A 27,866-nucleotide genomic window follows, 5' to 3' on the forward strand; every position below is an offset into this window, starting at 1 on the left:
GCATAGAACTGTTCTAGTGCAAAAGTTTTTGGATTCTCTAGGTGCAGGTTGGGAGAATCATGTTGATGTGCTGAAAAACAGCGAGAATATCAACTCTATGGACTTACAAAGTCTCTATGGAAATCTTCGATACTATGAAGAATCCAAGCTTCAAAGAAAGGAACTGATGAAGGATTCTCAGCGTGAATCTTCTGTTGCTTTGTTCTCCAACAAAAAGCTTGTGGCAGACTCAGACACTGAAAGTGATTCAGACACTGATTCATCTAAAACTAACACTGATGATATTGAAAAGGTTGTAGCTAGTGCAGCCTTGATTGTGAAGAACTTTGAAAAATCAGGTCGAAACTTCTCAAAGTTTCAAAGGAAGATTGGTGGAAAGTTCTCAAAAGGGTCAGGAGCTGATAAAAAGCATGGTGCTGATAAGAAAGAGAAGGCTTAGTGCTTTAACTGTGGGAGCACTGATCATTTTGCAAAGGAGTGTAAACAAAAGAAACAAGGCACAGATGAATACTGGAAGCAGAAGTACAACAAGCTGATTGAGAAGCTGAAAGCTGAAAATTTGGAACATAAAGTGCTTGTAGCTGAAGAAGAAAAGTGGAAAACTGATGAAGAGTCATCAGATAATGAAGTCAAGTGTCTCATGGTCAAAATAGAGGACCCGGATATTCCCGATAAAGACAAGAGTACTTTTGACACTGATATGTCTGATGCTGAAAATTCCAGAAAACACAACATTGACTCTTCTTCAATGTACCAGGTTAAAAACTTTGTTTCCTATTCAATGAATGAAAAAATCAAAATGTTTGAGTATTTGGGTGTCATTAATTCTAAGAAGAATCAAACCATAAGAAATTTGCAAAATCAAATTGATCTTCTTGAAACTGATATATCCATAAAAAATAGCATTATTGAGTCCACTCAGGAAAATCTTAGAATTACCAGTTTGTCAAATTCATCCTTGTCTGCTGAAATTGACAATGTTAAAAATCTTTTGATTAAAGAACAAACTGTGCTCCACACTTGGGCAAAATCTCACAAGAATGCCAATTATATTATCTCAGCTCAAATTCCTCATTCTTGTAAAAAAATTCTTGGGGGTAATTTTGCCGAAGCTGAAAAGGTTTTTAAATCACAAGAAAAGGAATCTGAGGTCTATTCCATGAATGAGATGAAAAACAATTTCAAAAATAAGTTTGTCAGTAATTCTTTTATTAATCAAAGTTTAATTGACGAATATTGTACTATTAATTCTGATGGTATTACTGAGTGTAATGTTGAAATTACCGGAATTGATCCTACATCTTATCCTGCACATCTTGTTAGACCAACCCCTCTAACTGAGAATATTATTGCTTTTCCTATCTCTAATGGAGTGTTTCATGTTGTTCATGAACAACTCAAGCACTTCCCTGATTGCAATCCATCTGTGAATGAGTTTAAATCAAATACTGATAGTTCATCTCCTAACACTGATCAAATTCTTTCTGACACTGATCTCAGTCGTGACTCAGTGATAAACAAAAGGACTCAAAGCTCTATTGGTGAATCTTTCATATCAAAATGTGTTAAATCAAAAAATTTGCTCACCAAGAAGAACTTTGGAACTAGAATTTGTTACAGATGTGGTGATTCCTCTCACAAGATCAGTGAATGTTCTTTTGATAAATCATCCTCAAGAGCTGAAAATATTAAAGTTAGGAATGAAAAATGCACTCTTAAGTCAAACTCTTTAAACTGTCTTCCTAAGGAGTGTTATAATTTATTATCAAATAACTTTGTGAATGACCCATGTTCAAATGGGTCAGTGTGTTCTAACTAATTTCTCAGCACTGCAGGGTCAGGAGCATCTTTGGTACTTAGACAGTGGTTGCTCAAGGCATATGACAGGATCAAAGTCTCTCCTGGAAGATTATGTTACGAAAACTGGTCCTGCAGTTACCTATGGAGACAATGGAAAGGGGCTCACTAAGGGATATGGAAACATCAAATGCAACAACGTGGTTTTTCAAAACGTTTCATATGTTAAGGGTCTCAAACACAATCTTATTTCTATCAGTCAATTGTGTGATGCTGACTATGAAGTTCACTTTACAAAGAAGGAAGGAAGAGTTGTAAACACTGACAAGAACATCGTACTCTCAGCAAGTAGAAAAGATGATACATATGTTCTTGACATGTTCTCAAGTGACAAGGCACTGATGCAATGTTTCTTTACAAAGTCTCAGACGAATCTCAGCTGGATTTGGCACAAAAGGTTTTCTCATCTGAACTTCAAGAATCTATCTAAGATTTCCAATCAAGACCTAGTTAGAGGGCTCCCAAAATTCAGCGTTGTGAAAGACAAGATGTGTTCAGCGTGTGAACAAGGAAAACAAACCAAGTCCTCTTTCAAACCCAAGTCATGTTCCAGTATATCAGTCCCTCTGCATCTACTCCACATGGACCTGTTTGGACCTATTCCTGTTCGTTCACTAGGTGGAAATAAGTATACTCTAGTGGTCGTTGATGAGTTCACTCGATTCACTTGGGTAGTTTTCTTGAAGAAGAAAAGTCATGCTGCACAGGAAATTATCTCACTGATTCGTAAAAATGAGACACTGACAGGTCTTAAAGTCAAGCAACTGAGAAGTGATCATGGTACTGAGTTCCGAAACTCAACTCTTGAAGAATTTTGTGATCATAAAGGAATTGGACAAAACTTCTCAGCTCCTCGTACTCCTCAGCAAAATGGTGTTGCTGAACGAAGAAATAGAACACTGATTGAGGCAGGAAGAACCTTGATGATTCATGCTGGTCTTCCCATGTCGTTTTGGGCTGAAGCTGTCAATACAGCATGTTTTACTCAGAATCGATCTCTAATTCACAGGATTCACAAGAAGACTCCATATGAAATGCTGAAAGATCGAAAACTAGATGTATCCTTTTTTCATGTGTTCGGATGCATTTGTTATATTCTAAATCAGCGTGACCCAAGATCCAAGTTTGAACCTAAAGCTAATAAAGGCATTTTTGTTGGGTACTCATCTATTTCAAAGGCTTTTCGTGTTTTTCATGTGAACAGGCAATGTGTTGAAGAATCAATTCATGTGAAGTTTGATGAGGAATCATACACTGATGAAAAAGTCACTCATTCTCCTTCTATCTTTCAAGAGCTCCTCTCTTGTCCATTCGATGAAGCTCCTTCTGCTGAAGATAAGACTGATTCCTCTGATCCTATCATTCCAGTTCCATGTTCCTTGAATCAAGATATTGCAGCCACATCAGCAAATGAATTATTAGGTGCTGATGAAACCCTTGAAGCTGAAGATTCTCCTAAAACTGATAATGTGTCAGTGTCTATCCCTCCGGAATCAGCATCAGTCATTGTACATCGGGATCATCCTGTTGATCGAGTTATAGGGAATATTCATGATGGTGTCCGAACCAGATCTAGTGTACTTAATAACTTTTGCATGTATGTTAACTTTGTTTCAATGATCTTGCCTGATAAGGTACACACAGCTCTTCAAGATGCCGATTGGATCAAGGGCATGGAAGAAGAACTGAATGAGTTTGAAAGGCACACAATTTGGACTCTTGTCCCAAGACCATCTGGAAAGACTATCACTGGAACCCGTTGGGTCTATCGTAACAAGGTTGATAAAGATGGAATCATTACTCGAAACAAGGCAAGGCTTGTGGCTCAAGGGTTTACTCAAATTGAATCCATCGACTATGGGGAAACTTTTGCCCCAGTTGCTCGCATTGAAGCTATCAGACTGTTTCTCACATACACATCCTACATGAACTTCATTGTCTATCAGATGGATGTGAAAACAACATTCCTTCATGGTGTGTTAGAAGAAGAAGTTTTCCTAAATCAGCCCCCAGGTTTTGTAGACAAAGATCATCCTGATTACGTGTACCAGTTAGACAAAGCTGTGTATGGACTGAAGCAAGCCCCTAGGGCTTGGTATGAGACGCTGACATCGTATCTGCTTGAAAATGGATACAGACGAGGAGAAATCGACAACACTCTCTTCATCAAAAGCAAAGGCGCATATATGGTTCTTGTTCAAATTTATGTCGATGACATTATTTTTGGCTCTCCAAATGAGACACTGAGCAAGGAATTTGATGAGATCATGTCTAAAAGGTTCGAAATGAGCATGATGGGAAAGATGACCTTTTTCTTAGGTCTTGAGGTTCAGCGACAAAAGACAGGTATTTCCATTTGCCAAATTAAATATATCTCTGACCTGCTTGTTAAGTATTCTCTCAGTGACTGCAAACCAACATCTACCCCGGTATCTAAGACTGATAAACTACACGCTGATCCAACTGGAACTGATGTCAATCACTCTCTGTATCGAGGAATGATTGGATCCCTCTTGTATCTCACAGCAAGTCGTCCTGATATCATGTTTGGAACCATTCTCTGTGCTCGATTCCAAGCTAATCCCAAAGAATCTCATCTCATGGCTGTCAAACGTATTTTTCGATACTTAAAGGGAACTCAAAACCTTGCACTATGGTATCCTCGCGACTCAGCATTTGAACTTTATGGATACATTGACTCAGATTATGCAGGATGCAATTTAGACAAAAAGAGTACATCTGGTGGATGTCACTTCCTTGGCAACCGTCTCATCAGCTGGTCTAGCAAGAAGCAAACATCAGTTGCCATCTCAACTGCAGAAGCTGAGTATGTTGCCGCTGGGAGATGTTGTGCTCAGCTCTTATGGATTCAAAATCAGCTTCTCGATTATGGGTTCAAGTTCTCAAACACTCCCATCTATTGTGACAACACCAGTGCCATTCAGATCACACAAAATCCTGTTCAGCACTCAAAGACAAAGCATATCGAGATCAGACATCACTTCATCAGAGATAATGTTGAAAAAGGAAAAGTTGTTCTTGAACATGTCAAGACTTCGGAGCAACTTGCTGATATCTTCACAAAGGCACTGGATTCTCAATCAACTGCTCACATTATTAGAGAGCTGGGAATGATTTCTTTGTAATTAATTTTGATGTTTAATTGTGCTAATGTTTGATTTTGTCTTATAAGCTGATGTACATTGTGCTGATGATAACATACTGATGATATTTGCTACTGAGCACTTTGGTTTGATTTCGTATCCTTATCTCTTCTTCAAGTCTTCTAAATAAAAGTTGAATGATTCACTGTATTAAACCATACACTGATAACGACTTGAAACTCTTTGCCGATGGTTAGATCAAAACACCAAGATCTATCACACGCAACTACCCCCTCTCACCAATCTAACACTGACTCTGTGATTCAGTGTGCTAAAACACACACTGATGAGAATCTAAAATCTTTGCCGATGGTTAGATCATAACACCAAGATCTATCACACGCAACTACCCCTTCTTACCAATCTTACACTGATTCTGTGATTCAGTGTGCCAAAACACACGCTGATGAGAGTCTAAAAATCTTTGCCGATGGTTAGACCAAAACACCAAGGTTTATCACACGCAACAATCCATTCTTTACCCTCCTATTATTCAGTGTCTAATGATTCAGTAAGATAAACCACTCACTGATGAAGTCACAACACTCTGTGCCGATGGTTAGATAATGTAACTAGTATCTATCACACGCACCAATCACCTTGCTAACCCTGAATAAGCAAGCTGTACTTTGAATTGACGGAGAAATATTTTCAGCATGTAACATTTGTGACACTGAGCTCAGCGCTTCCGCAAACACTGATTGACACTTCACCTTCAGTCAACGGCTCTTTTATCCAACGGCTACTTTATACTCTGACAGGTTGTTACGATGCGCCGTTCTTATTAATGAAGATAATCATCATCTTTTTAATCAAGATAATCATTACCTTTTAAAACCCTTTTCATTCCATATTTAAACCTCTCTCTCCTTTGGTTTATCTTTTCCTCCCAAAATCCCTGAACCTCTCTCAAAACCCTAGAAGTCTAAAATACTCTCAAATGGCAGCATCTCTGTTCACATACTCCTCAACCTCTCGAAGGGTCATTCCTGCCCCAAACTCTCCTCCTCTTCCCATTCACATCAAGGCCACCAATGTCGTCTTTAACCCTGACATTCCAAAAGTGCATCGAGGTCTTGGACTCGATGATTTCGTAAATTTCTTGGCTTCTTGCCGCCTTCGATATGCAATCAGTGATGTTCCATCCGAGTTCTTCCCTGAACAAGTTTGTGAGTTCTACTATACTGCAACAGTTAATGAAGAAAACAATTCCATCACCGGAACCATTGGCCATGGCAGACACTCCGTCTTCATCACCGCAGAACTTCTCAGTGCTGCTTTAAGGTTACCAATTTTCGAACCCTTCTCTGAACCTCCTACTATTGAAAGATGCAAACTCATGTTTGATCAACTAGGCTATGATCATTCAAAAGCTGGCACTCGATCAACTCTTATTCTGCGTCAGTGCATGACCCCAGGCTGGGAGTTTTTCACTGGTGCTTTATGCAAGTGTGTGGGTCATAAGTCTCGCAGTGGTGACCAACTGAGCAATTATGAGCAATAAGTTGTCTGCTCCCTTCTTCTCAACAAAAGACTGGATTATGGGGCACTCTTCTTTGATCAGCTTGTTCAGCTTCTACGTGCAAATGTGCGTGCTGATCATGTTCCCTTTCCACGCTGGCTTGCCCTGGTGTTCGACAAATTCTTCGCTCCTGAATACTTTTCTCACTCTGGGAATCCAATTCAATGCCCTCGAATGTCAGTTCGTATGTATCAGGATGATCCTTTGGATACTGACATTGGAATCTCGGATAGGATGAGAGAATGGATTGTGAATCCATACATTGTGCCCTCTCTCACCGTTGACACTGATGAAGGAGGTGCTGATGGTAATCAAATGGATCATGCTGATCAAGAGGTGGACCATCATGACCGTGAACATTTCTCCCCTCAACTTTCTCATCACCTCATCTCAGACACTAGCAAAGTCTCCTCAGCACCACAGGACTCCATGCCTCAGGGGGAGCATCCATCTCAGGAGGAGCATCCCTTACAAGGGGAGCATCAGTCTCAGGGGGAGCATCCGTCACCAGCAGCTCACTACTTCTCTCCAAGGATGCCTCCTAACTCTCCAGTTGCCCCAGGTTCCTCAATGGTTCAACTTCCGGCTTCAGCATTTTCAGAACTAATGTCACTGACTCGGGACATCAGTCAGCGTCTGCTTCGAATTGAAGCTGATGTTAAACAAATCAAGGAGGTACTCTTACTTACTCCTCCCTCTACTCCCAAATCTGATGATGCTCAAAAAGGGGGAGATACTGATGATGATGCTGACGCTGATGATCATGCTACTGGTGAACCAAATGTTGATGCTGCTGATGATCATGCTGATGATGAACCAAGCACTCATGCTGATGGTGAACCAAATATTTGTGACTCTGATTCTGCAGGGCCTAATAGTCCAGCAGCTACTGAAAAATTGTGTGAAGACAGTGAGCATGATGAAGAGCATGATGAAGTTGATGATGAATGTCAAATTCTTGACATGAACTTTATTGATCCTCTCATTCCAGTTCAGCAAGAAAGCTCAGATGACCTTGAAGAATCGCATCCTATTTTAGCCGATCCTGTTGCTGATCCAATCATTCCGGTCCAAGGAGAGGATTCGGACGTTGCAAGTGAAGAATCTCATCCGCTGTCTCGAAAGCGGAAGGCAGCAGATACTGACTTGGATCCTTCTCAAACTGATAATTCTTCGTCTGTGAAGAAACCCAAGTCCATTGTCAGTATTTCAAACCTTGCCTCTGAATGGAACATGTCCCCTGACCAAGTCAAGCAAATTCTTGATGAAGCCAATCAAGCTCAGCTTCTAAAGAACATTGCTCATGCTGATGAATCTCTTATTCAGCACAAACTTCAGGCCAAGGGATCGTTTGAAGCTCAGATGCAGAAGTTCCTGGAGTTTCAGTCCAAGGCTCAGTCTTCTCAACCTCCTACTGGCTCTAGTAAGCCTAAGGCTGACAGTGTTCTTGACCGAATTGATCGAAAGAGATTTGAAGATGTTTTTAATCGTCGAATGTGTGGAGACAAGATCATCAAAGTCAAGGCTTCTAAACCTCGAAGTGAGAAAATCCTTACGTTGCTGATCACTCGTCAAGGTTCTCAGCACTCTTATATGGGTTTTCGGAATGGATGGAACTGCTCGATCTAGCATCCAAGCAAACATCAGCTCACTCTTCCGAACTGACTTGTGCCCTTCATCTGCTGATCAAAAAGGTTCAGCGTCTGGATCTTGTTCCTAAAGAACGACCTCATCATCCAGGCCAAAGGTCTTCAGTTCCTAGATCTCGAAGGACCAAGTTTCATGTTGATGGTGAAGATGTATTGGTTCTAGACTTCGGTGCTGGGGTGATTAATAATTCTCTTCCTCTCGGTGTTGATCCGGATCAGTATCAATTCATCTCAGCTCCTGAACACGGGATGTACTACCTTGATAAAAACAGGAGGATGTGCTTTCAGCGCACTACTGAGATCCCAAAAGCTCCAACCACTGACCTTGTTGGCTTAAGGCAAATGTGCATGAGTCATCAAGATTTATCCGGAGAATTTCACATTCTTATCGCCATGGAGCTGCTGAACAGAAGACAGGAGTTGCTGGACAGTCCTTACTGGCCAGTTAAAATTGAAGCTGAAGCTGAGTATGAAGAATTCCTTTCCAGGGGTGTCTTAATTTAGTTTGTTTTGAACATCATCATATTGGGGGAGATTGTAAGGTCAAGCCTTGAAATATGATAATGTTTGAAACAGACTCAGCGTCAGCATATGTCTTAGCGTCAGCACCAGCACGTCGGCAATTCAGTTTGTAATTGTTGTCTATTCAGCTCGTTGTAACAAATCTTGTATTTATCCTGTTTCCTTAGTTATCTTGATTTGTTAGCTGGCGTATCCCTGAATTGTAGGGATCGTCTAGAATAGCAGTATATATTGTTTTGTATAGGTTTGTGAATGGTTACGCCTTTCACAAACCCTAATCGTCGCTTTGTGCACACGATAATCTCTTTGTGAGATTATCTTTCTTAGTGAAAGTTTTTTCTTCGTGAATCTCTCTTGTTCTTGTTTATAGTCATTGTTTGATATTTCGATTGATCTAAAGGCCTCTTCAATTACACATTCTCACAACATGTCTTCTAGGGTTTGGATCGTTCTCTCACTCTGTCCGTCAGTTTGCGGGTGATAGGTTGTACTCATATCCAACCTTGTTCCCATGGATTTTTGCAACAATCGCCAGAATCTGGAAGTGAATCTACTATCTCTGTCCTCGATGATAGACGTTGACACTCCATGTAGTCGCATGATCTCTCGGATGTAGGTTCTCATTAGCTTTTCCATCTTATCAGTTTCCTTGATCGGTAAGAAATGAGCAGACTTGGTTAGTCTGTCGACGATCACCCAAATGGTGGCGTGACCACCTTGAGTCTTGGGTAGTTTTGTTATGAAGTCCATGGAAATCTGTTCCCATTTCCACTCAGGTATTTCGGGTTGATGGAGTAGGCCTGAGGGCTTCTAGTGTTCTACTTTTATCTTGGTGCAAGTCAAGCACTTGCTCACATAGATAGCAATTTCTGCTTTCTGCTTTCATGTTTGGCCACCAGTAGAGTTGTTTGAGATGCAGATACATCTTATCTGAACCTGGGTGTACGGAGTATGGGGTCTTGTGTGCTTTGTTCATAACTATATCTATGAACCCACCAAACTTTGGTGTCAAGATTCGGTCCATGAGGTAGCGCACTCCGTCACTCTTGATTTCTAATTCTTGTCCATCCCTATAAAGGTTTCACCTGTCACGTTTTCTGGTTTCTAGGCTTCTATTTGAGCTTCCTTGATTTGTGTCGACAGATGGGAATGGATCAACATGGTTAATGACTTCACTTTTCGAACAGAGTACTCCTCACGACTAAGGGCATCAGCTACTACATTCGCCTTTCCCAGATGGTATCGAATCTCACATTTGTAGTCGTTGAGCAATTTGACCCAACGTCGTTGTCTGATGTTCAACTCCTTCTGGTCGAGTATGTGTTGGAGGCTCTTGTGGTCCCTAAATATGGTGCACTTGGTACCGTAAAGGTAGTGCCTCCAATTTTTAGAGAGAAGACCTCAACTCCAAGTTCTAAGTCATGCGTGGTGTAGTTGACTTCATGTGTTTTCAGTTGTCGTGAGTCATACGCACTAACCTTTCCTAGCTGCATTAGCACACATCCCAACCCTTGGTTCAAAGCATCACAATAGACCACAAAATCCTCGATCCCATCTGGAAGAGAAAGAAAGTGTGTGCTGCATAGGGCCTGTTTCAGGGTTTGAAATGCAACATCTTGCTTTTCTCCCCAGTTGTATGTCACACCTTTCAGAGTTAGGGAGGTAAGAGGCTTTGCGATGCTGGAGAAGATCTGAATGAACCTTCGATAACAACCAGCAAGGCCTAGAAATTGGCGAATCTCCGTTGGTGTAGTTGGTGCATACCAATTTTAGATAGCCTTGATCTTAGATGGGTCCACATGGATTCCTTCTTCGCTGATCACGTGACCTAGCAAGTCCACCTTCCTAATCCAAAACGCGCATTTTGAGAACTTCGCATAAAGTCTCTCAGCTCGTACTGTCTCTAAGACTTGTCTAAGATGTTGGCCATGCTCTTCTTTACTCTTTGAATAAATGAGTATGTCGTCTATGAATACTATCACAAATTTATACAAGAATGGACAACACACTCGATTCATTAAGTCCATGAATACGGAAGGGGCATTGGTTAGTCCGAACGGCATCACTACAAACTCGTAATTCTTGTATCTTGTTCGGAAGGTCGTCTTCGGAATATCACTCTCTAGGACTCGCAGCTGGTGATATCCCCATCTCATATCGATCTTGGAAAAGTAGTTGGCTCCTTGGAGTTGGTCGAATAAGTCTTCGATTCGTGGTAGACGATATCGGTTCTTGATGGTAAGTTTGTTGAGCTCTCGGTAGTCGATGCGCATCCTAAATGATCCATCCTTCTTCTTCACAAATAACACTGGTGCTCCCCAAGGCAAGAAGCACGGCCTGATGAATCCTTTGCTGAGTAGCTCATTCAGTTGGCAGGATAGCTCTTGCATCTCCGCTGGGGCTAATCGATAGGGCTCTTTGGCTACTGGCGTAGCTCCGGGAATCAGATCGACTTTGAATTTGACTTATCTCATGGGTGGTATTCCTGGAAGATATTCGGGAAAAACATCGGAAAATTCGCATACGTCAGGCACTCTCTTGATATCCTGGACTTCACATTTCACATCCACGACATGTGCCAAAAACGCGTGACATTCCTTGCGTAGGCACTTCTGAGCTTGGATACTCGAGATGATACAAAGAGTGGTACTGCGTTTGTCGCCAAAGATAATGTGGGTTTCGCCAGTTGGCAGATTAAGGCGAACGGCTTTATCGTAACATAAAATGTCTGCATGATGAGAACTCAGCCAGTCCATGCCCATGATGACATCAAAACTCTTAATCGACACTGGCATGAGGCTGATTGGAAAGGGATTATCGTTTAGGGTTAGGGTACAGTTTAAATATATCTCCCTAGTGCCTTCTGTTTTACCTTTTGCCATTTCTACTATAAACAGTTCACTTAATGGTTGGGGTGTTTGTTTCAACAGGCCTTTAAAGTTATGACTCACAAAACTCATCTTCGCTCCACTATCAAACAAAATGCATGCATACGAGTTATCGCGAAGAAACTTAACCGTAACAACAGTGGGGTCTGCAACGGCTTCATCCTGTCCCATTGCGAACACACGGCCCCTTCTGCCGACATCCCTGTTTTTTGCCTTCGGGTAGTCCTTGTGGTAGTGTCTCGTGGCTCCGCACTCAAAGCAGGCGAGGCTTACTCTGGCATTAGTAGTGGGGGCGGCATGTTGGGCTAGCTCCTTGCAAAAGCGGGTTGTATGCCCCTTCTTATTGCACCTTGTGCATTTGAAGTCACTGCAAAGACCATGGTGGTGGAAGTTGCATTGGTTGCTCTTCGGAAATCTCCCACTGTAAGAACTTGTGGGTGCAGTGGGGGCAGGAACAGTAACAGCGAGTGCCGCTACCACTTGTTGTTTCTTAGGTTTCCCCTGTAGGTTTTGCCCCTTCTTTTGTTCCAAGGCCTTCCCTGGACTTGTACCTCCTTTGATGGATCGGCAGTAGTTGCAACAATACCCTTTTTGACCCCATGGTAGATGAGTCGTTGAGCCAAGTGCTTAGCACTGTTGAAAGTGATAGGGTTGGAGACCAAGACGTGACATTGAATCTGGGGTGAAAACCCCCAAATGTACCTTTCAACCTTTTTCAGTTCTGGGTTGACCATGACAGGGAAAAAGGCGGCAAGGTCGCTGAACTTGGTCGTGTAGGCTACAAGGTCAGACCCAGTCATCTTCAGATTCTAGAGCTCTTGCTCTAGCTTTTGTACTTCGCCCCTTGGGCAGTATTCTTCCAGTAGTAGGACCTTTAAGTCCTCCCAACTTAAGGCGTTGGCGATGGTGAGAGTCACAAACTTCACATGGCTTTTCCACCAGGTGAGGGTGCGATCAGTGAGGGTGCAAGTGGCGAACTTGACTTTGCTCGATTCTTGGCAAGAGCAGATCTTGAAGACCGTTTCGGTCTTTTCGAACCATTTTATTAGTGCAATGACTCCTCCTGTGCCATTAAAAGTTTTTGGATTTGTGTTGGAGAACTCCTTGACCAGTGCCATGGTTGGGATGATTCATGCTGCTTCCCGCCCCTCCATTTCCGTTAGAGTTTATTTGAGAGAGGGTGGCGGTTACTGCTGCTGTGATAACAGCCTGGACCATGGCCGGATCATAAGTTGGTGGTGGAGGGGGTGTTGGTATCGTGCCCAGCCTGGGTCTTAGGTTTGGACGAGGAGGCATTGCGCTGCCAAGTACTAAAAATGAAAGATCATTAGTTTTGGTGGTCGAGGGTTGAATGAGTTAGCTATCTTTAATAGTTTTAAAATTTTGGTTTGGACCACACCGGGCTTTCAATTTGATTCAAAAATGGAGTTGGGATAGAAATAGATAAACTCATGAACTTGAAAGAAACGCACAGAATTAACACGCGAAAGAGATATGCCTTATATATATATATATATATATATATATATATATATATATATATATATATATATATATATATATATATATATATATATATATATATATATATATATATATATATATATTAAACATATGGTTGTGTTACATCCGAAGTTAGAACAAAATTGACCTTTCTAAAGGTCTCCGATTACAGGAAGTAAAAGAAAGTATGATTTTTAGCCGATGGTCCTATTCTATATCAAAATTTAGGAGTTAGGCGAGCACTACTCGCGGCGCGGGTTGCGCTTGGAGCTCGATTCTACATCTGATTGCTTGGCTCCCATGAGACGCCTGTCAAAGGTAGCTTGTTGCTCCCTCAAATCTCTCATTTCGAAGACAGCTGCAGACATTTGCTCTTGGAGAGAGTTCGTGTGGAGTTGAGCATTCCCTTGTAGCATGTCAAGGCGTCGGATATCAGTTGCATTATCCTCAAACCTCATGTCAACCTCGTGAATTCGGGTTACCTGGACTCCATATTGATATGGCTGATTGGAAAGTTTTCCTACCATAACTGGGAGTGCTCAATCAGCTGAACTTCCTCTGCTGATATCGTAGAAGTCCCGACACATACCGTAGGGAGGGCACCGTCCTTGCTGCTTGCTCCAATGATGGATGTGGCTTCCCCAGACGGGAGTTGGTCCTTGAAATCCCATCCTGAAAGGAGGTCGAACAGATGGAGGTCGGACGGCTGGCGGATTGATTACCTTGGGCTCTGAGGCTGAGCTATCTGAATCTTCCTCTTCCTCGTCTTCCATGGGTTCCTCCTCGGGGTCGTTTACAATCCATCCCTCATTACCTTGGTAGGGGTAGTAGGGGTCACCGGGGTGATGAAATCTAGCCATTAAGTCTATACGAGAATAGAGTTAAGAATTGACTATAAGCTAAAGCATGTAAAGTTTTACCCTTATGTTTGACGGTTGAAGATATCCAAATACTCCGATAGTATTCCTAATGATATGCTCTTGGTAAGTTTTAAATTTGTTGTCCACTGCAGACACTCCCTGGCATACGTTAGTCGGCTCTCGGACAAATATAGTTGATCAGGCTATATTCATCCTAGTTCCGATTACATATCCCAAGGCACACCTGCACTACACAATTTATTTATAATACTTCTATATTGATCTATTTATGACACTGCTATTAATATGAAATGAATGCATGCCTACTTTACAAAAATTAAATAAATTTAATTTTTAAAAGTATGACTCTTACTCAGAGTGTTTTTACCCATTTGTGTTTATAGTTTTATACCAAAAATGGTTTTGATATACTTAATTCACTATAAACAATGCTCTGATACCAATCTGTCACACCCCCAAACCAGAATGGCGGAAACGTTCGGGGGCAGTGGACATCATGTTCAGTATCATAACAGTTCATAGTAAGGAAAGTACATACCACCATCCATATAAAGGTTTCAAAATGTTTACATAAATGTATTTGTTACATGTTCAAAAGGTAATTACATAAACATCTTTCAAAAGAAGTAATTAACGTCGGAGCGTTAATCCCCAAAAGTTGGTTTCCAAACTTGCTTAGCGGTTCCCTGAGAATACAAGTTATTTCAAAGAAAAAGTGTCAACATTTAAGTTGGTGAGTTCATAAGCGGTTTTGAGAAAAGGTATGCCATTCCAAAGTCCATGCGTTTTCCAAGAAAATCCCTTATTTTCTTATAAAAGTATGAAACACATATAAATGTTCGCGTAGTGAATTGTAAATAGTTGTACCAAGAAAATCTCTTATTTTCCTATTAGTTGATTGTTTTAGATACAGGCAAATCCCTTATTTTCCTAAAGTAAATGGCAGTCTCTAATGTCCAAGACCGAAAATCGCAAGTAACTAACATGCTTAAAGGTTGAGGCATAGTTTTATATAATAAAGCTATAAGAAGATCGCACTTGTCAGATGAAGGATAGTTTTAATAGCTACCCTCTCATAAAAGAAGAATACCATAATAATTTTCTATCCGGTGAGTTTTATACCCATACTAAACATAATATGCCTGTGGCGATGGTCTTCAGGCGTCGAAACGTTTATGGCAAATTGTCACCGAAAGGACTGTAACTAACACTCAGGGCGTGGGATCATGACTTCCTGTATAGATCTATACACATTTGACACGCTTCCAAATGGGAGACTCTGGTTATAATAGAGAGGACTTTAAGTTGTACCTTTTCGCAAAAAGGTAGCGTTGAAGATGTAAATGTCTCACGGATTCTTAACTAAGTCTGTATTAAGGTGATAGTTTTGTATACAGTGTTTATTCTCTTTAACAATGTTTGTCTAAGCATAAATCTTAAGTTCTTTGAATGAATAAAATGGTTTAACAAGGATAGCTACCCTGAATACTATGCATTTTGTATAAACCTAGTGCATGTAAGATATAACAAGAGTTTTCACATTTTCACTTGGGATTAACCTGGTGTTTACTTGTATTCTCCCCCAAAATGTATTAAAAGTACATTATAAAGTATTTGAAGGTGTATAAAAGCGGCATGAACTCACTTGATTGAAGTGGTTGTTTTGAAGTAGCCGAGAGAAGAATCGAGCAGAACTTCGACTAGAGAGAGTTGAAATCTTGGGATTCTCGAGGATCTCGGGAGTGTAGAACTTCCTTCAAGACTCGAGTATGAAAAACCGGGGCTTCGAGAAGGCTTATCGAGGTAATTTCGCAGAGTAACAACACTTAGAAGTAAAGAAATGAGCACCAAACCCGACACCCTTAAGCTTTTATTCATAGTGGCTGATTTGGGGTCTCACGTCGTGAGTTTTGGATCCTTACGTCGTGAGGCTTAGTTAGCATGATCCTCTTCGACGATTTTGACGTGGCTGACACTCTGGAACCCATCAACCATGAGCTCACATCATGAGCATGGTCCCCTCACGTCGTGAGGCTGAGTCAGCCTCAGATTTTGTGTCCCGAACTTGTAAAATCCGTAACTTTTGCGTACGAGCTCCAATTTCAACGTTCTTTATATGCACGCGTAGGTGTGAAAAGGCTCTACAACTCTTGTTTAGACTTCGTCGGCTAATTTTGACTTTATTTTTATTATATTATTTTTAACAGGTCGGACCTGGAAAAGTTCGTTTAAATTCCATAACTCCTTCATCTGATGTCCGTTTTCGTCAGACTTTTGACTGTTGTACTCCTATTGTCGGGGTCTTCAACTTTTGTTTAGGTTGTGTCGGCTAAAGATCGCTCGATCTCTATTTCAAGTTTTTAGTTGTCTACTCCTAGGTCAAAAACTTCAAAAATTCATAACTTCCTCATACGAAGTCAGATTGGGGCGTTTTTTTTATGCTTGCGGTTTAAAGATATTTACAACTTTCATTTAGATGTCTAAGGCTAAAAAGTGTTTTATTGAGATTTCTCATTTTATGCTTAACAACGCTTTACCGGTAGCGTTACGAATCTTTGATTGGTCATAACTCCTTCGTTATAACTCGGATTCTAGCGTTCTTTATATTTTTGGAAACCCTATCACGATATCTACCACATAGTGTACCCAAACAGAGCTTTTGAACCTTTCATTTTCGATGAAAATCTTATTACTTTACAAAGAGGTTACAAGACTCAACTTTTAGTCATTACATTGACCTGAAATAACGACTTGTTACAATTATTGGATGATCATTATTAGTTACTTCAATACTTTCATAGTGCATACCAGTTCCATGTAATCAAAATAGGATAGACCTTCGAATAAGCGACCCTAACTCCAACTCCACAACCAAACAAGGAACAGGAAATAAAGCAAAGATCACAGATTCTAAGTCTATGCCACCTTAGTTACATATAACCTTAGTGTATCCACCTAGCAACTATTGACCTACTAATAAAGACCTTTAGTTCTCAAATAAGAATTATAGTAATACAAAATACTCCTATATTATTTTAATCTTATGTTCTGTTCTATTGTTTTCATTATAGTAGTGTTGGTAAGTTTTTAGACTTGCTGCAACACCACAACTATTCCTAGGCACATGCTAATCACTTCTCATAAAGATATAGTTGATTAGGCTATATCATGCCCATATCTGATTATATGTTCCCAAGCCTGATTGTGTTGTTCAACAATCGTAATACTTTTGTTCTGTCCTAGTGACACCGATTTTAGTATGAATGCATGTAAGTATACTTAGTTAAATGTTTTATTTTTTAAAAGTATAAACTCTTGGTTAGAGTATTTATTCCCATTTGTGTTTATAGTTTGTATATCTTTTATGGGTTGATATACTCGATTCACTAAAAACAGAGCTCTGATACCAATCTGTCACGCCCCAAAACCTTAACGACGGAAACGTTCGGGGGCGGAGGACGTCATGTACAGTATAACAATAATGCGTAATAGTAAACAAGCAACAACATCATCCATTGCATTAATAATATATATTTAATACAACATCATGTACCTGTCTACTGGTGACCTGAGAATACAAGTTATTTTGAAAGCGTAGGTCAGCATTAAAGCTGGTGAGTTCATAAGTATTTTAGTGTCATTGCTTGTATGAAAGTGTTTGTAAATGTTTGATGTAAATGTTTGTAAGTATTTGTAGTAAAGGTTTGTAGCTCCTACAAAATCCTATATTTTCTACTAAAAGTAACCTTCTACCAAGGACCAAATGTTATGTGTGATGTGTTGTTTGTAAAAGTCTTAATCTTTCCCATGTATGACTATCATTACCAAAAATAGTTTACATTACCGTTTATGTGAGAAGATCACAATATGAATGCAATGGGAAAATAACATTCTATAGTAGTGTTGTATGTAATTTACTACCAATGTACTAACTACCTTAAGCCAGTTTGTTAATTAAGGTAAAATGTGATATGATTGTAACCATACTTGATAGACTAGTAAAACACGACGCTATAAGGCATCGAAATGGTATGACATTAGTCACCCGTAGACCTACAGGGCCCACTGTAGCTAGCAACAAGGTGTAGGATAGTTAATCCCATATAGATCTATACATCAACTCATGCTCTCCCTCCAAGAGAATCTGGTTGCAAAACGTGGCACAACAGTAGATTGCCATGCCATGAAGTAGTGGCTCACATTAATGTTATAGTGTTCTAGTGTTTGTATAGTATGTTCTAGTGTATAGTGTGTAGTATTTATTGTTTCTCGTTATAGTATGTACTGTTTCTCTTTATGTTATGTTTGAACTAACTCATGTATGAACTGACTATTGTATGTTCAATTGTTCTAGAAATAGTATTAGTGACTTCCTAAACTATACCTATTATAGTTTACTAGAAATGTTGTTTGTATAAATGCACATGTTTGTACACCTTTGCTACCTAAAGGTGTTGAACTGGAAGTTGGACTTTAATATCCATACACATACACATAATATATAACTAAGATTCAAACAACTGTCAGACAAACAACCGAATACCCTAAGTCCACAACCAAATAAGGAACAGGAAGTAAGGCGAGTTATCAGTCCTAAGTCCTTTCAATCCTACTTATATAACTATATCTATATAGACATGATTTTGACAATATATAATTTTGAAAGAGTTTAATAAGGAGTTTTGCATACAGAAGAGTTTATAAAATGATTTGAAGTAGTTTGTTTGATAACACAGTTTAAAGTATAGTAAATCCATCTGTTTGATTGTTATTAATCACATGTGATTGATATAATAACTATAATGTTTCAACTTGTATTCCCCCGCATAAAATCATTTAAAATCATTTAAAAGATAAGTTAAGGGGTATGCACTCACCTGTAGTGAGTGGTTCGGATGAAAGAGTGGTATAGGATGCTAGTAGTCAAGTGAAGACTTGAGCACACACAAGGATCCTATTTAGCATATAATCAGACATATATGTATATAATTAGTGTTTAAACAACTAATCATGTAAGGAACACACCCTAGGACTTAGGAAACACTTATATTGAAGTGTTAGAAGTACCAAGGGTTGCATCTAAGGGGTGTATGGACAGACAATGGTGTTTACGGCCAAGGGGTTCATGGTCTTAGGTGTTCACGGCCATAGAGTTTATGGCCTCATGAGTTTTCGGCCGTAAACACATGATGATTTGTGCCAAATGGTGTTTTAAGGTTTTAAAAACATCAAGGAAGTGTTCTAGACTCATGTCCAAGCCTTGGGAAAGAGTTATGGTCCATAAGCACCTCTAACTAGGGTTTACGGCCAAGGGAGATACTCTTGGCTTCAAACACCTCTTGTTCTTGGAAAATGGATGAATTTAAGGTGTTTAACATGTGTTGCAACTAGATATAGAGTATAGGGAAGTAATACTTATGATATAGAAGCTAAAAAGGTTGATTTTGGACCATAACACTAGTGTGTGTTCTTGGTGAAATGAAGAACTCTTGAAGATCTAACCAAAAGAAGAGATTTCATGGATGAAATCATGCATCTTCACTAGATATAGAAGGATATCAACTTCAAAATGGAAGGATTACTTACTAGATTGAAGATTAAGATGAAAGTCCGGGATGATACTTGAGAGAGAAGTCGAGTTCTTGAGGTGTAATGGTGAATAACGAAGAAAAGAGATGGGATATCATGTTTAAGGACATGAGTTTACAACCACCTTGAGTTTATGGCCGTAAACTCACATTGTGTGGCCGTAAACTCCACATGATGAAGTTTATGGCTTGCTTGGTGCTCAATGGACTCAAGCAGATACTTCCTAACACCCGGTCATTGGTGGTACTAGGTTTAGGATGCTCAAACAGACTCTAGACAGTGCTTAAAATTATCAGAAACATGTTTGACTTTGACTCAATTGATTGGTTGTACAAGATAGAAATTTCGGGTTGTCCTAGTATAGACTCTATGTTTAATGTGCTGGTAGGCAAGAAGGATTCAAAAGGAAGAGACATAGATTGACAATTAAAGGACTTGATTGTGTTAACTCCTCCGTACTTAGATAGTTTCATTTTGATTGACCATGCGATGCTTGGTTTGATTAAGCAGTGAGATAAACACGGGAACCTGCAGGATACACTAAATTCATATGTATCTACAATTTTGGTTTAACATTTCATTGATGTATGGACTGATGTCCTTAATTCCGGTACTGATAGGGTGACTAGGGGGCTCTGTAAAAGTAGTTATGTAGGAATTTATTTTCTTGCTTTCTATCTGCCAGTCATCTGTTGCCTCCTCTGCGTGATTAGAACATATCCGACCTAGAATGCAACATATGCAACTCTATCACTATGTATCTCCTTAGTTATGCGATTATTTCTATCTGTTAGCCATATAATGTCCCTTCTGCATGATCGGAAGATCCAACCTGGGACATAGCATATGCTGTTGGATAAGGTGTCTAAGTCCATAACTATTTCGGGCTTGTACTTGACCCGACCCGGCATGGTCCATTTGGGTTGCATGGCACCATGTAATTGGATAGACTAAATGAGAGAAATAACACTTGGAGATTATTAATATATTATAAGTTCTAATATATTAATAATATTATTTGATTAGTTTGATCAAAGAATTAATTTAGTGATCAAAGAATAACTAATTAAATATATGGGTTGATTATGTAAATCATTCATATCTTGTATAGTGGGCTAAGAGGCTCCATGGATTATCAAGTTGGGTTCTACCCATAGGATGCTCCATGGATGTTCCATGGGAGTTACAAACCCATGGGTCATGGAAATGAAGAGTCATGACACATTAGGGTTTACATGGTGTAACCCTAGATGTGTCAACACTATATAAGAAGCATATTCTCCACCAAAATCGGTTACACACATATAGACATAAGAAACTAGAGGGCTTGGCCGATTTTGAGAAGTGTGTGTTATCTCAAGAGTCTTTCCAAGAGCATTTGGTGTTGTGTGAAGCATTTGAGGCATCACACTTGGGGTGCTAGGCTCACAAGGTTTCAAGGAACACAAGCAACAACAAGGTAAGTTATTCTATCTATGATTCAAGTTAAAATTGTTCCCCATGTATGCTAGATAGGAATATAACCTTGGAATTCAACTTTGCATGATAATTAGACAAACATAGATCCAAGGTTATTAGGGTTGCATGTACACTTAGGAAGTGTTAGAATGCTCAAAACCCATCAGTGGTATCAGAGCCTAGGCTTGTTTGTTTGTTATTTGTGCTTAAAAGTTGAAGAAAGTCGAAAATCTTGCTGTCTGACTGATGGACTCGGCGAGTCCATGGGGAGGACTCGTCGAGTTCATGTGTATCTTCAACCTACTCGGCGAGTAGGTTTATGCACTCGGCGAGTAGGGTCGACAGAGTGCAGAATTTCGACTTGAGTTGCTGGAAATGGATTAGAATCATTACCCTAAAATGTTTTGGTACTTGAAAACTTATTTTAGAAGGTGTAATGTCTTTTCTAACTCATTTACAACAACTAGTTATCAAAATTACAAAGATTAAATGTGATTTTGAAAGTGTTCATATTCATATTCTTGTTCTTATGATGTTTAGATGATCATAGGAATTATTTGTAACCTATGTGGTAGATTAATTCATGATCATAATGTGTTTTAATGGAGTCCATAACTTGTCCTCAAGTTATGGAAAACCAAAAGTCTCTTGGATTAAAAACCATTAAAAGAACACAAGAGTTAGGAAAAATGAAAAGTCCTCATTTTATTACTCTATTAAACTCATAAGTTACAAGAAATGAAAAGTTTTGAAAGTTTACAAAACTTGCCCTCAAGTTTTGGAACAAGTAAAGTTAAGTTAAAACTTTAGTTCCAACCCCTAGAATTTTAAAAGCTAAAATTCAACCCTTATACTTATATTATTATGATTTAATAATTATATATATATGTATAAGAACAAAGTCGTCTTACCGCTAGTACGCCTCATTCACGAAGCCGGTCTATAAGGTGGGTATAAGGTTGTTGCCTATAAAATGGTGACTTAATGGGTGTCCACTCTCACCCACCGCTTGCTTGATCGGTGGAGGGTCGTTAGCCGAACGGGTAAGACAAGGACTTATTAATTCTCATTCAAAGTATGATGAATATTATAAAGTAACTAAATGTTTTATTAAATTCCCAATCTTAGTTACTTTACGAAAAATGTGAATAAGGTGCTATTCCATGAAATTACACTTTACACTTTGATTAAGTCGTTGGTGGAGCGTGTGTGGTTAACCGACACACTAACTTGGACTTAACAAGGTAGGTAAAGGGTGACTTAGGGTTTATTATAGTATCGATGGAGCGTGTGTGGTTAACCGGCACATCGATTGAGTGATAAACTTTAAGGGTACCAAGTGATTTGCATGGTTACTTCACACCTCGTTTTGTGATCCTCGGTATCCCAGTCACAAAACTTGGAGGGCACACTCGAGATTGAAACATGCCTTTGAAAAGTTCATTGAATCTCAAAGAATCTAGGAATTTCTAAGAACCATTCAAAAACCTAATACTAAAATATTGCGGTTTTCGTGGTGGAAATTGGTGAATCGTCATTCACCTACCTTTCAAATATGATATAGCTTAGATTACGGCATACCTCTTCTAAGTTATATTATATTGTGATTGGATCCTAGCCTTAATATTACATTTGGGTGTTTTATTAAGGACTCTCTTATATCTAAACTAATCTTGTCCTCTTTCCTTAAGATGTCTTTCAACAATGCTTCTGGCTCTAATCCTAATGGCTCCTTTACCCTTATGAACTTGTGTGGGAAAGTCACCTTTGATGGATCCAACTTCAATGAGTGGATCAGAAACATCAGGATGATTACCCGCTACGAGGACAAAGAATATGTCCTTGACAAGGAGCTTAAGGAGATTGATGAGTCCACTGCAACTCCTCAGGAGATCGCTGAATTTCGGGCACATGAAAGGGATGCTACGAAAGTGGCTTGCATCATGACGGCCACGATGACAGCGGAACTCCAAAAGTCTTATGAGGATTTCTACCCTTATGACATGCACCAAGATTTGATGGAAAGATACCATCAAAGTGCAAGACAAGAGAGGTATGAAATCATCTGCTCCATGATAACAACCATGATGAAGGACGGGGAATCCGTCACGAGCCACATGCAGAAAATGCAAAGGTATGTGGATCGTTTGCTGAAGCTTAATGTGAACTTCCCGGAGGATCTTGCAATAGATATTATTTTGCATTCCTTACCATCGTGCTATGATCAATTCCGCATGACATATCACATGAACAAGGAAGAAGTCACTCTCAGCAAACTTCAGGGACTTCTCAAGACCGCAAAATCAGGTCTTAAGGGGAAGTCGGTTGCTATCACTCCTACTCAAAACTCTACTCCGGTTTTGGCAATTGGGAAGAATCGATGGAGGAAGAGAAAGAGATCTTCGAAGGGTACCAAGGCTCGGACCCTTGATGGCTCTTCTTCAAGTGGAACCAAGAAAGGTTTCATTACTCCTTCTTCTGACCCAAAAGAGGCTGAATGCTTCTATTGCCATGAAAAAGCTCATTGGAAGCGGAACTGCCCAAAATACCAGCAAGATGTGAAGGATGGGAAAGTTAAACCCAACCATTGAGGTATTTACACTATCATTTCTAATAACTCACCCCATTCTAATTCTTGGGTCCTTGATACCGGGTGTGGTATTCACATTTGTTGTGACTTGCAGGGACTAAGAAGAAGTGAGGATGTGGAGCAAGGAAGGATAAACTTGATCATGGGGAATAGGAAAGCTATACCTGTTACCAAGATTGGAGTTTATACTTTATCGCTAAGTAGTGGGTTTAGTTTAGATTTGAATAAGTGTTGTTATTCGCCAGGAATGGCAAGAAATATTATTTCCTTTCATGCTTTGTACAAACAAGGGTTTACCTTTTCATTTAATAATGAAGTTGGTTCTATTGATGCTTTCTTTAATAATGTTCTTTATTTTAAAGCATTACCTTGTGATGGTGTGTATGAAGCTGTATCTGTTGTTGATAACTTAGGAAATAATGTTTTGTGTATTGATTCTACTAATAATAACATGGATAAAGCATCATTATGGCATTGTCGTCTTGGACATATAAGCAAGAAGCGCATAGGCCAACTCCAAAAGGATGGAGTCTTGGAGTCGTTTGACCTAAAGTCAGATGATAGTTGCGAATCATGCTTACTTGGAAAAATGACAAAGTCACCCTTCACAGGTTCGTGTGAGAGGGGTGAAGGTTTGTTGGACCTTATACACACGGATGTGTGTGGACCATTCAAACATGCCACAAGGGATGCTAATCGTTATTATTTGACTTTTACTGATGATTATAGTAGATATGGATATGTCTACTTGATCAAGCATAAGTCAGAGACTTTCGAGAAGTTTAAGGAATTTAAACAGGAAGTCGAGAATCAATTGGGCAGGAACATTAAGATGCTTCGATCCGATCGTGGTGGTGAGTATCTTAGTTCAAAGTTCCTCGACTATCTAAGGGAATGTGGGATAGTCTCACAATTGACACCTCCCAGGACACCACAGTTGAATGGTGTGGCTGAGAGGCGTAATCGAACCTTGTTAGATATGGTTCGTTCCATGATGAGTCGAGCTACGCTACCAATCTCATTCTGGGGGTATGCCTTGGAGACTGCCGCCCATATTCTTAATCTAGTCCCTACAAAGAAAGTTGCCAAAACTCCTCACGAGATGTGGACTGGTAAAGTACCTAAACTAGACCACATCAAGATTTGGGGTTGCGAGGCTTTCGTGAGACGCGAGACTCATGATAAGCTCGAACCTCGAAGCGAGAGGTGTATTTTCATCGGTTACCCACAGCGATCCTTTGGTTACCTCTTCTACAGACCTAGTGACAATGTGGTCTTTGTAGCAAGAAGAGGAGTCTTTCGAGAGAGAGAATTTATAAGCCAAGGAGACAGTGGGAGGCAAATTGATCTTGAAGAAATTCAAGAATCAAGCGGTGAAGGAACTTCAAACTCTAGCCCTCAACTTGAGGAGGAAACTCCTGTTGAGCCAATTGACAAATCTGTACCTCTGAGACGTTCCACGAGAGTTAGGAGTGCACCTGAGCATTACTATGGATTCCATATTACTGCAGAAGGTGAGACACTTATTAGTGATGGGACACTAGTAAGTCAAGATGACCCTAACAGCTACGAGGAAGCCATGGCAGGCCCCGAGTCTGCTAAATGGAAAGAGGCTATGGATAGCGAGATACAATCCATGTATGACAATCAAGTTTGGAACTTGGTTGAAAATGTACCAGGTCGTAAGACAGTAGGGTGCAAATGGGTCTTCAAGAAGAAGACCGACATGGATGGTAAAGTACACACTTATAAGGCTAGACTGGTTGCAAAGGGCTTCTCTCAAATTCCTGGAGTGGATTATGATGAGACCTTTTCTCCAGTAGCCAAGATTAAGTCTATTCGGGTTCTGTTAGCCATAGCTGCATTTCATGATTATGAAATATGGCAGATGGATGTCAAAACCGCTTTCCTTAATGGAAAGTTGGCTGAAGATGTTTACATGAGTCAGCCAGAGGGTTTTGTCAGCAACGAGTACCCTAATAGAGTGTGTAAGCTTGAGAAATCCATTTATGGATTGAAGCAAGCACCTCGCCGATGGAATCTTTGCTTTGATGAAAAGGTCAAGGAATTTGGCTTTTCTAGGAGTGAAGATGAATCTTGTGTGTATGTCAAGGCTAGTGGGAGTATAGTTAGCTTTTTGGTATTGTATGTGGATGACATACTACTCATAGGAAACGACATTCCAACCCTGCAGGAAGTAAAGTCCTGGCTTGGGAAGTGTTTCGCTATGAAGGACCATGGTGAAGCTGCCTATATTCTAGGGACAAGAATCTTGAGAGATCGGAGTAAAAGACTAATTGGACTTAGTCAAAGTATCTACTTGGATAAGGTGCTGAAGAGATTCAGCATGCAGGATTCCAAGAAAGGAGAGTTACCCATCCAGAGTAACACAAGATTGAGTAAGACACAAAGCCCTAGCACTGAAGCTGAGATAGCAGAAATGAGTCGAACACCATACACTTCGGCTGTAGGATCGATCATGTATGCTATGACGTGTACTCGACCCGATGTAGCTTTTGCCTTGAGCATGGTTAGCAGGTATCAGGCGAACCCTGGCAAGGCACACTGGACTGCGGTAAAGAATATCCTCAAGTACCTACGAAGGTCTAAGGACTGGGTCCTTACCCTCGGTGGTAGTGATGACTTGAGAGTTGTTGGGTATAGTGATGCTAGCTTCCAGACTGATAGGGATAATTTCCGCTCTCAGTCGGGCTGGGTCTAAGCAAGAGACAGTGGCAGATTCTACTTGTGAATCAGAGTATATTGCAGCTAGTGAAGCAGCAAAGGAGGCGATATGGCTGAAGAACTTCATTGGAGACCTTGGAGTTGTACCAGCTATTAAAGAGCCAATGGAAATTTTCTGTGATAGTGAAAGTGTTGTTGCCTTAGCCAAGGAACCAAGGGATCACGGGAGATCCAGACACATCGACAGAAAATACCATTTCATCAGACATCGGATCGAAGAAGGACTCCTCGTGGCAAAGAGGGTATCATCGGATGAGAACCCAGCAGATCCCCTCACGAAGGGACTGAGTAGGGTTAAGCATCTTCAGCATGCTCGGAGCATAGGGCTGAAGGATGATATAAGTTTTAGTAGTTAGATAACCCGGAAATTTGTAAAGTGTAATTGACATTTGATGATGAATAAAAGGTGTTTTATTTATGAGTAAACTGTTGCTATCTCTTGTCAATCGTTTACTATATTTCTTTTGCATGTTTTGACTTCCAGAATAATTTTGTTTGGTATAACATATTATTCAAATCTCCACAGTCGGTCATATGTTGGAAGTAGATATGAATCAAGACTGTCATGTTTGGTTGTAGAGGTCTTGGACAAGGCTACAACAATCATGAGTGCTCATAAGTTCTGAGCATTGGACTCAACCCACGCTCACTGGAATCACTTCATGGAATTTTATCTCGAGTGATCGTGAGACGGTAATATCATATAAGTCTTCAAACCTAGAGATATGATTTGTTACTTACAAGTTGGTTATGCATTGACTGTACGAAACCGCATTGGTAACTCGATGTTATAAAACGTACTTTTGTGTGTAATTCAATAAGTGGTAGAACAAACATATGAGTCGAAGTTTATCTGTTCCTTCTTGGATTAGAAGCTGATATCTGGGCCCCTCGATGATTTTGTTTTGACCCATGTACCGGGCCCGGTCAGAACTAAGTTGATGTGTTCAATTAAGTTCTATGTCAAACAAATCGGAAATCGGGAAACAAATGCTGGACAATAAGCAAGACAATGTTCCATGTATTTGTCCGGCTGATATCTAGAACAGAGGATTATATGATCACTTATCTTAAATGGCGTATCATCATCTTCTCAGTTCCGAGAGACCTTGAAATAGCTACGATTGCCGGTCGGTTCCTGAAGTACTAGAGATATAGTTATTAGACTTATCCAAGTGGGAGACTGTTGGATAAGGTGTCTAAGTCCATAACTATTTCGGGCTTGTACTTGACCCGACCCGGCATGGTCCATTTGGGTTGCATGGCACCATGTAATTGGATAGACTAAATGAGAGAAATAACACTTGGAGATTATTAATATATTATAAGTTCTAATATATTAATAATATTATTTGATTAGTTTGATCAAAGAATTAATTTAGTGATCAAAGAATAACTAATTAAATATATGGGTTGATTATGTAAATCATTCATATCTTGTATAGTGGGCTAAGAGGCTCCATGGATTATCAAGTTGGGTTCTACCCATAGGATGCTC

The sequence above is a fragment of the Lactuca serriola genome, chromosome 3, assembly GCF_051521515.1.
Source record: "Lactuca serriola cultivar US96UC23 chromosome 3, Lser_US96UC23_V15, whole genome shotgun sequence".
In the NCBI taxonomy this organism is placed as follows: Eukaryota; Viridiplantae; Streptophyta; class Magnoliopsida; order Asterales; family Asteraceae; genus Lactuca; species Lactuca serriola.